This window comes from Panthera uncia (genome assembly GCF_023721935.1).
Source record: "Panthera uncia isolate 11264 chromosome C1 unlocalized genomic scaffold, Puncia_PCG_1.0 HiC_scaffold_4, whole genome shotgun sequence".
Classification (NCBI taxonomy): domain Eukaryota; kingdom Metazoa; phylum Chordata; class Mammalia; order Carnivora; family Felidae; genus Panthera; species Panthera uncia.
In genome coordinates, this window is record NW_026057585.1 from 10689148 (window position 1) to 10699000 (window position 9853).

Below are 9853 nucleotides of genomic sequence, written 5' to 3' on the forward strand. Positions count from 1 at the left end.
GTGGGAAGGGGGAGCCTCACCCTGTGTTGAGGGCTTGCTGCCTTCTGGATTGCCTGGACTGGGGGGATCCGGCGGGTGAAGACTCCCACTTCTGAAAGGAGATTAAGGATGAATTGCACATCCTATTGACCTTGCAGGAGTTCACCAGCTTCACACCTCAGAGTAGCTGTTGATGGTCCCCACCTCCTGCCATTCTCAGTTACTGTCTTCAACACCTCACTCCTCTCCTCAGCTACTACAGCCAGAGGGAAGAAGGTGAGGTGGGTGCCCCCCACCTCCCCAGCAATAGGCTGGCATTTCCTAGTCCCAGGCAGCCTGGGGAAGCCTTAGGCAGCTGACAGACTGGGGGAGGGGGAAGCAGGGGAAGAGTCAGGGAAAGAACTTGGGTTTGCAGGGCAGTGTGATCTATTTCTAGAGACAAATATGTGTGAATGCTTCACAAGGGTTTGGGTGAGCTCATGGAGGCTGCATGTGGGCGAATGGTGCTGGGAGAAACTCTCCCAGGGAAGGCGCCCCTGTGTGAGGGGCAGAACCTAGTGCCCACCCTTAGCTCCCACAAAGGCATGGTCCCTCCATTTCTCCACTGCAGGTAAGACTGCACATTCACTGGTCCCAGGCAGGGGCTCAGAGAAAGTCTGTTAAGAAGGGTCCCTGCTCTCTCTTCCTTGGGGGAGCTGACCCTCCCTCCCTTCCTCTCAAAGGTCACCAATAGTGGGCCTGAAGCTGGTGAAATGCCAGGGAGCGAACCAACTCATTATAGCTGGGCCGTAAGTCTTTCCATTCTCCTGACAGCCACCTGTTTCCATAGACAGGAAGGGCTGGTGGCCAGATGTCTTCGTATGAACTTCTCTGCAGGGTCCTAACGGTGAGTAGTCTCTTAAACTTTGTACCCTCAATGCTTCACTGGCCTCACCCTGCTCCCAGCCCTCCTCCTCCGTAAGCCACAAAGACCCCACGCAGCTGGACCACCAGCTGAGCAGCTAGAAGGCCTTGTGGGGTGGAGGGGAGACACCACCATGGGGGTGGTGTCGCTGCAGCTAGAGTAGGACTGCCACCAGAGGTGGCATGGGGGTAGGCAGCTCATTTGCTTTGGGTCAGAGTTACATGAGGTCAGTGTGACCAGGGGTAGATGACCTCTCCAAGCTATGGCCACCATTACTTCTTCAGTTCTTTGCCAGATCTCCAAAGAGCGAGACACTGGCAAGGAAAGAGCCTAGGGGGCTCTGAAGATTGGGACTGTGAGCTTGGGGTTTGCTTGAAAACGAAAATGACTTTACTTTGCTCCTTGGTGCCCTGACATCTTGACTATTCTTAACATCTCAGGTCTTTCTGTTCTCCCTTGCCAGCAGAACCTCTTAATATGAGGTCACTGAGCATTGTGTGGGCTTCAGAGGTCTGTGAACCCCTGAGTTGGCATGTTGTGTGTGTGCTTCTGTGTTTGTGCACTTTCCTGGGGAGAGGCCTGGAGCCTTGGTCAGATTCTCAACGAGGTCAGTGACATTTAAAGGGGTTAAGAAGCACTGATTATCTGTCCATTGGAGCAGAAAATTGTTCTGGGGAAGATTGGCTGGGGAGTTCCTTATCTAAGGACAGAGCTTTGTCATTGGAGATGAGTGGACATAAGGGACAGGAGCCACGGGACATGTTAGAGCCATCTGGCCTGTATTCCTGGGCCTCAGGAGAACTTTCACTGTGGGGTGTTTGAGAGATCTTATAACACTCACCTTTCCCTAAATGTTTACTAATTTTACACTTTGTCTCTTTGTTACTGAAACAAAACAGAACCAAAAAACCATAAACTGACATCAAGAGAATGAGAAAACAAGCCACAGACTGGTGGAAAAATATTTGCCAAAGACAGACTTGATAAGGACTGCTATTTAAATTTTTTTTTTTAACGTTTATTTATTTTTGAGACAGAGAGAGACAGAGCATGAACGGGGGAGGGTCAGAGAGAGGGAGGCACAGAATCTGAAACAGGCTCCAGGCTCTGAGCTGTCAGCACAGAGCCCGAAGCAGGGCTCGAACTCACGGACCGCGAGAGCATGACCTGAGCCGAAGTCAGCCGCTTAACCGACTGAGCCACCCAGGTGCCCCAGGACTGCTATTTAAAATATACAAAGAACTCTAGGGGCGCCTGGGTGGCTTAGTTGGTTAAGTGTTCAACTTGAGCTCAGGTCATGATCTCACAGTTTGTGAGTGCAAGCCCCGCGTTTGACTCTGTGCTGACAGCTCAGAGCCTGGAGCCTGCTTTGGATTCTGTGTCTCCCTCTCTCTCTGCCCCTCCTCCCACTCATGCTCTGTCTTTCTCTGTCTCAAAAACAAATAAAACATTAAAAAAAATAAAAAATAATAAAATACAGAAAGAACTCTTAAAACTCAACAATCAGAAAATGAACAACCTGATTAAGAAACAGGTAAAAGACCTGGACACTCCCTGAAAGATATAGGAAACAAATAAGCTTATGAAAGATGCTCCACATCTCCTGTCATCAGGGAAATGCAAATTAAAACCACAATGAGATACAACTATGCACCTGGTAGAAGGGTCAGCTCGGGAACACTGACAACACCAAGTGTTGGTGAGCGTGGGGCGCAGTGGGACCTCTCACTCATTGCTGGTGGGAATGCAAAATGCTGCAGCCACTTCGGAAGATAGTTTGAAAGAACTTACAAAACTAAACATACTCTTACCATGCGATCCAGCAATCGTGCTTCTTGGTCTGTGCCCCCCAAAATTGAAAACTCATGTCCGTACACAAACCTGCATGTGGATGTTTATAGCAGCTCTATTAACAATTGCCAAAAACTCGCAGCCAAGATGTCTTTCAGTAGGTGAATGGACACAAAAACTGCGGCACATCCAGACAAAGGAATGTTATTCAGGGCTGAAAAGAAATGAGCTATCGAGCTGTGAGAGGACACGGAGGAAACTGAAATGCACATTACTAAGTGAAAGAAGCCAATCTGAAAAGGCTGCGTACTGTATGATTCCAACTATATGACATTCTGGAAAAGGCAAAGCTATGGAGACAGTGAAAAGATCAGTGGTTGCCGGGAGTTAGGGGAGAGGCTTTTCAAGGCTGCATACTTTCCTTAGGAATGGGGTACATGGGTTGGCAAGCAGAGGTTCTGTACTGATCCCAGGTGGGTTGGGACCAGGGGGAGCGCTGGTGACCCCTGGGAGTCAGCAGTGGGCTGCTTCTTCACTGCAGAGGGAGAGAAGAAAGACATGAAAAGGGAGTTGGCTCAGGACAGAGCTGTGTACTAAGGTTGCAAAGACTAACAGAGGGTCCTCAGAATAACATCAGGGTGTCTTCTGGCAGTCGAGTGCTTTCTGCACGGCAGGTGCTCTGCTAAGTGCTGTACAGATATCGCTTACCCAGTCTTTACAACAACCTTTTGGTAGGGCCGTTATGAAAAATATTCAAAAACTAATATGACATGGGCATTGCCCAAACAGAATGGAAGAAGCTGGAACAGGGGCCTGGAGGCCCCTGTGTGCTAAGTGCTGACCCTGTGGTTGCCGGACTGGGCAGAGGTCTGGGCAGTCCTGGGAAGGGGTGAAGATCATGGTGGGAAGAAAGTTGGGACAGAGGTGGGGGAGGCTTGATCAGGGGCTCTCAAACTTTAGTCTGCCTTAGAATCACCTGGAAGTCTTATTATTATTATTATTATTATTATTATTTGGTGAGTTTATTTATTTATTCTCAGAGAGAGAGAGAGAGAGAGAGAGAGAGAGAAAGAGAGGGGTAGGGGAGGGGCAGAGAGAGAGAGAGAAAGAAAGAGTCCCACGCAGGCTCTGCACAACAGCGTAGAGCCAGATGTGGGGCTGGAACTCATGAATCATGAGATCATGACCTGAGTCAAACCAAGAGTTGGACATTTAACTGACTGAGCCGCCCAGGTGCCCCTCACCTGGAAGGCTTGTTAAAACAGATTACCAGGCCCCATCTCTGGAGTTCCTGATTCAGTAGGTCTGTGGTGGAGCCCAGGAACCTGCATTCTAACAAGTGCCCAGGCAATGCTGATGCTGCTGGTATAGAAACCACCCTTTGAGAACTACTCCTCTTTACTAAGTATTTCAATATTTTACTAACTGGCACAGCCGGAGTTGACTATCAGGCCTGGGAGTAAGAATAACTTACACTTCCATTTTACAGATAGATAAACAGAGGCTTAGAGGTGTGATGTAACTTGCCGTGGATCGTACGCCCAGTGGATGATGCAGGCAGCCCCAAATCCACTCTCCCCAACTTTCCAGGCTCCCAGTGTCATTGGGGCCAGGAGAGGGCCGAGGCCGACCACCTCTGGGGAAGCCCCTGGCCTTTGACAGGCTGGAGGTGAAGTCTGAGTCTTGCTAGAGCCTTGCCCACTCTCGCTGGGGCCTGGGAATGCTCCCCATTCCTGAGCCCTGAGCGGCTTGGTGCTTGCTTTCCCAGACCCGCACCCTCCCAAGCAGCAGCTGTGAAGTTGACGAATTGCACTAAACTGTGATGCCTCCTTGGGAGCCTGTTCCAGGATGTGCTGTGATGGCTTCCTGAGAAGGCGACAGGCACGTGGTCTGCAAACGAGAGCCGCCCGCTCCCTCGCTCAGCACAGCAGCTGCTCAGAGACAGCGTGGGCCCAGGGCGGCTTGCTGGGGGAGCCTATTAAGAGCCACAACACTGTGAAAAGCACAGCAGAAACGCTCCATTAAATCTGGTGGGGGGCCTGCTTAACAATGGGACCTGCCCCAGGAGTCCTAGCTCTGCTCCAGCTGCCTCAGTCTCCAGCCTGGCTCTCCCTTTCTCCGCCCCTGCAGTCTCTTCCCAAAGGAGCTTTGGACTCAGAGAGTCTGGCTGGAGCTGGCAGGAGCGTGGCTGGGAGGCTGCGGTGAGAGCCCAGGCGGGGAGCAAACCCAAGGGAGATGTTCTCTACATTGCTTTTGGGGGGAATGGGCCCACTGTTTGGTATGCGTCATGATGCTGATGAAGGTACAGGATGCTTTGAGCAAGATGGGCCTCTGCTCTAGACCCTGCACTTCAGAGGGTCCCACTCTGGCCCTCTTCCAGCCATAACCCTCCCCAAAGGGCAAGGAATCCTTGGGGCCAAGAGAATATGCCCATCCAAGGCCTGTGACCCCCTCTCTACCTCATAATTCAGGTAACCAGGAACTTGCAATTCCCTGCTCAAATGGCCCTAAGCTGGTCCTAGTGTCTGTGTAGGCGTCCATCCCAGCACACCCTTTAAAGATGGCCTGTGTCACTGGGGGGTTTGGACAGAGCTTAGACATGTGGGCTGGAAGTACACGTGTGTGTGCAGGGTCCCTGAAGAGTGAGACAGAACCCAGGGTGGGAAGAGGTGGGGATCAGGCTGGGGGCTAGAAGTCATCTCTCACCACAGCTCTGTGTGCCAGAGCAGAGCTCCAAGGAGATTGAGAATTTAAATGGAAACCTTCCAGGCTTATGACGGTGCATTTGTCAAGGGTAGAGTATGTTTTCTATCTCACAGTTTGTTAGCTCGATTTATAACATTGAACTCTCTTGCTCTTGGCTCTGTGTTAGGGATGGGCCCAAGTGAAGGTGGCGATGGGAGCAGGCTCCCAAGGCATCCCTGAAGCAGGCCAAGTGTGTGCTTTCAGCCCACCGGACACAGTGTCAGTGAAGGGGGCAGAACTGGGTAACATGCCAAGCCCCTGGGGGACACTCATTATCTTCCGGGATGAGAATGATGGAGACAAGGCTGCTGACTAGCTGGTAGGAGCCCTGTGAAGGGCTGCTTAGATGACCCCTACTCCTGACCTTTGACTATCACCTTGACCTCACCTTTGACCCACTGTTCTCCTCCCTTATCATCTGGTGCTTTTGTCTCTTGCTGCCCACTCGTGCCCCAACAGACGCACCATGAAGTTGCACAGCGACTCTCAGGAGGGAGCAGGCCACCATCCTGGGGGTCCCCTGCCATGATGGAGAGCTCTATCCGACTTGGCAGGGTTAATCCTGATGCTGCTGGAGGGTTTATTTGGGAGGGGAGGTAGACAGGAGAATCCACATCTGTGATTTCCAAATGGGCTCGATATTGGCAGACAGTGGGAGGAGAGGAGGGAGTGTGAGAAGTCCCTTCCCACATTTATCAGAAACCAAACATTCCTGGGGCACCTGGATGGCTCAGTCGGTTAAGCATCTGACCTTAGATCGGGTCATAATCTCGTGGTTCATAAGTTTGAGCCCCACATTGCGCTCTCTGCTGTCAGAGCAGAGCCCACGTCGGACCCTCTGTCCCCCTCTCTCTCTGCCTCTCCCCTGCTCGTGCTCTCTCTCCGTCTCTCTCTCAAAAATAAATAAGCACTAAAAAAAAAAAAAAAAAAAAGAAACCAAACATTCCTTTGGAGGACTTTCTTGGACCCTAGTCTCTCTCTGTGTCTTTACCATCTTTCTCTCTATTGATCTGTCTCTGTATCCGTATCATCTCTCTATTTCTCTCTCTCTTTCTTTTGAACCAAATGTGGGGTTTTAACATGCTCATTGACTGCCTACTATATTCTAGGCTTTATGCCATGTGATTACCTTATTTAATCCTCATGAGAACCCTGTGAAGTATTATCCCCATTTTATCAATGGGGAAAACTGAGACTCTCCGAGGTGATAGAACCAGCCTAAGATCATACAGCTCAGAAATGGTAGAGTTGGGCCCTAAGTCCATATTACCTGACTCGCGGTTTTATGCTTTTGTGCTGTCTCCACTGGGGGAAGATTATCCTTAGGTGCTTTTTTTTTTTTTTTTTTTCAATCAGGAAAGAGAAATACTGCCGCCAGTGTTTGCTTATCTCTCTCCAGCAGCATTCCCAGGGGTCCTGGTCCCGGCTCTGAGGAGCGCAGCGAGGGCCAGGCACCGTCTCTTGCCATGCCGCCTGCAGACCTGGCCCATCTGCTCACAGAGCACCTCGCCACCCGCCACCCGCGCTGCTGTCTGCTGCTGTCTGGGTGTTTCCGGCCATCTGACTGCATAGGCTGGCTTCGACAAAGTGACAGAAGCTGTAAAAACAGCTGTTTGACATTCCCTGCTGCTTTTTAAAACCAAACAACAACCAACAAAGAGGTTGAATGAAATGCAGAAAATACCCTTGTTTTCATGTGGATGAGGATATTTTTACTCAGAGAACATTTATTTTCCTTCTGCCTTGCTCTATTCCCTATTTACCTACCCACTCATTTCCCTCCCTCCCTGCCTCTCTCTCTCTCTCCTTTCCTTCCTCCCTCCTTCCTTCCTCCCTCTTTTCCTTCTTCCTTTCCTTTCCTTCCTTCCCTCCTTCCTTCCTTCTTCCTTCCTTCCTTCCTTCCCCCTTCCTCCTTCCTTCCTTCCTTCCTTCCTTCCTTCCTTCCTTCCCTCCCTCCTTCCTTCTTTCCTTCCTTCCTTCCTTCCTTCCTTCCTTCCCCCTTCTTCCTTCCTTCCTTCCTTCTGTCCTTCCTTCCTTTTTTCCTTCCATTAAAAAAAAACTAACTGCTTTTGTTTCTGTCTTTTTTTCCACCTAAATTTTCTTCTCTCCAAGGATGCTCTTCAACTATTTCTCTTTGTTCCTCACTTTTCACATCTTCTGTGATTTGTATATTAATCCATCTCTCTAGCTTTGGTACATCGCATCCCACATGTACAGTTTTATGAATTCCAGTGCTCGTTTTATTATATCCGAGGTGTCTTTGGTTAACCCAAGGTGAAGGTGGGGAGTTCTAAAACAAAATGAAACCACTCCTTTCCCCCAACCATCATGTAATGTAGATAAATAAAAGTATGCATAAAAGCACAGCGTGTCTGGCAGCAACTGATGGTGCCCTTTGGCCACCTCCACCTGCAGGAAGGCAGAGAGTTGTTTTCATTTTTATTTTTACTATTTTTTAAAAATTGTTGCTTAATTTATTTTTTAATTTACATTCAAGTTAGTTAGCATATAGTGCAACAATGATTTCAGGAGTAGATTCTTTGGTGCCCCTTACCCATTTAGCCCATCCTCCCTCCCACAACCCCTCCAGCAACCCTCTGTTCTCTATATTTAAGAGTCTCTTCTGTTTTGTCCCCCTCCCTGTTTTTATATTATTTTTACTTCCCTTCCTGTATGTTCATCTGTTTTGTATCTTAAATTCCACATGAGTAAAGTCATATAATATTTGTCTTTCTCTGACTAATTTTGCTTAGCATAATATCCTCCAGTTTCATCCACGTTGTTGCAAATGGCAAGATTTCATTCTTTTTGATTGCCGAGTAATACTCCACTGTAGTATGTATATATATATATATATATATATATATATATATACACACACCACATATTCTTTATCCATTCATCCGTCGATGGATGGACATTTGGGCTCCTTCCATACTTTGGCTATTGTCAATAGTGCTTCTATAAACATTGGGGTGCATGTGCCCCTTCGAAACAGCACAACTGTATCCCTTGGATAAATATCTAGTAGTGCAATTGCTGGGTTGTAGGGTAGTTCTATTTTTAATTTTTTGAGGAACCTCCATACTATTTTCCAGAGTGGCTTCACCAGTTTGCATTCCCACCAACAATGCAAAAGAGATCCTCTCTCTCCTCATCCTCACCAACATCTGTTGTTGCCTGAGTTGTTAATGTTAGCCATTCTGACAGGTGTGAGGTGATATCTCATTGTGGTTTTGATTTGTATTTCCTTGATGATGAGTGATGTTGAGCATTTTTTCATGCGTCAGTTGGCCATCTGGATGGAGAAGTGTTTTTCTTCTTTGGAGAAGTGTCTGTTCATGTCTTTTGCTCATTTCTTCACTGGATCATTTGTTTTTTGGGTATTGAGTTTGAGAAATTCTTTATAGATTTTGGATATGAACCCTTTATCTGATACGTCATTTGCAAATATCTTCTTCCATTCTGTCAGTTGCCTTTAGTTTTGCTGATTGTTTCCTTCGTTGTGCAGAAGCTTTTTATTTTGATGAGGCCCCAGTAGTTCATTTTTTGCTTTTGTTTCCCTCGCCTCCAGAGACATGTTGAGTAAGAAGTTGCTGCAGCCAAGGTCAAAGAGGTTTTTGCCTGCTTTCTCCTGGGAGATTTTGATGGCTTCCTGTCTTACATTTAGGTCTTTCATCCATTTTGAGTTGATTTTTGTGTATGGTGTAGGAAAGTGGCCCAGGTTCATTTTTCTGCATGTCACTGTCCAGTTTTCCCAGCACCACTTGCTGAAGAAACTGTCTTTATTCCATTGGATATTCTTTCCTGCTTTGTCAAAGGTTAGTTGGCCATACGTTTGTGGGTCCATTTCTGGGTTCTCTATTCTGTTCCACTGATCTGAGCATCTGTTCTTATGCCAGTACCATGCTGTCTTGATGATTACAGTTTTTTTTTTTAATGCTTATTTATTTTTGAGACAGAGAGAGACAGAGCATGAACGAGGGAGGGTCAGAGAGAGGGAGACACAGAATCCGAAACAGGTTCCAGGCTCTGAGCTGTCGGCACAGAGCCTGACGCGGGGCTCGAACTCACGGACTGCGAGATCATGACCCGAGCCGAAGTCGGCCGCTTAACCAACTGAGCCACCCAGGCGCCCCGATGATTACAGTTTTGTAATACAGCTTGAACTCTGGGATTGTGATGCCAACTACTTTGGTTTTCTTTTTCAAGATTGCTTTGGCTATTTGGGTTCCATACAAATTTTAAGATTTTTTGTTCTAGTTCTGTGAAGAATGATGGTGTTATTTTTAGAGATTGCATTGAATATGTAGATTGCTTTGGGTAGTACTGACATTTTAACAATATTTGTTCTTCCTATCCAGGTGCATGGAATATTTTTCCATTTTTTTGTGTCTTCTTCAATTTCTTTCACAAGCTTTCTATAGTTTTCAG

At 47.8% G+C, this 9853-nt stretch overlaps 1 long non-coding RNA gene across 1 annotated transcript in view; it reads left to right on the forward strand.

Annotated features, from left to right (window-relative positions):
- The window catches only part of LOC125912246 (uncharacterized), a 32843-nt gene extending 25520 nt beyond the window's left edge, over nt 1–7323 (forward strand). The window contains exons 6-8 of the long non-coding RNA XR_007454646.1: nt 138–255; nt 702–865; nt 6776–7323. This is a non-coding gene — a long non-coding RNA (uncharacterized LOC125912246). The remainder of the gene's footprint in view (nt 1–137; nt 256–701; nt 866–6775) is intronic.
- The last annotated feature ends 2530 nt before the right edge of the window (nt 7324–9853 follow it).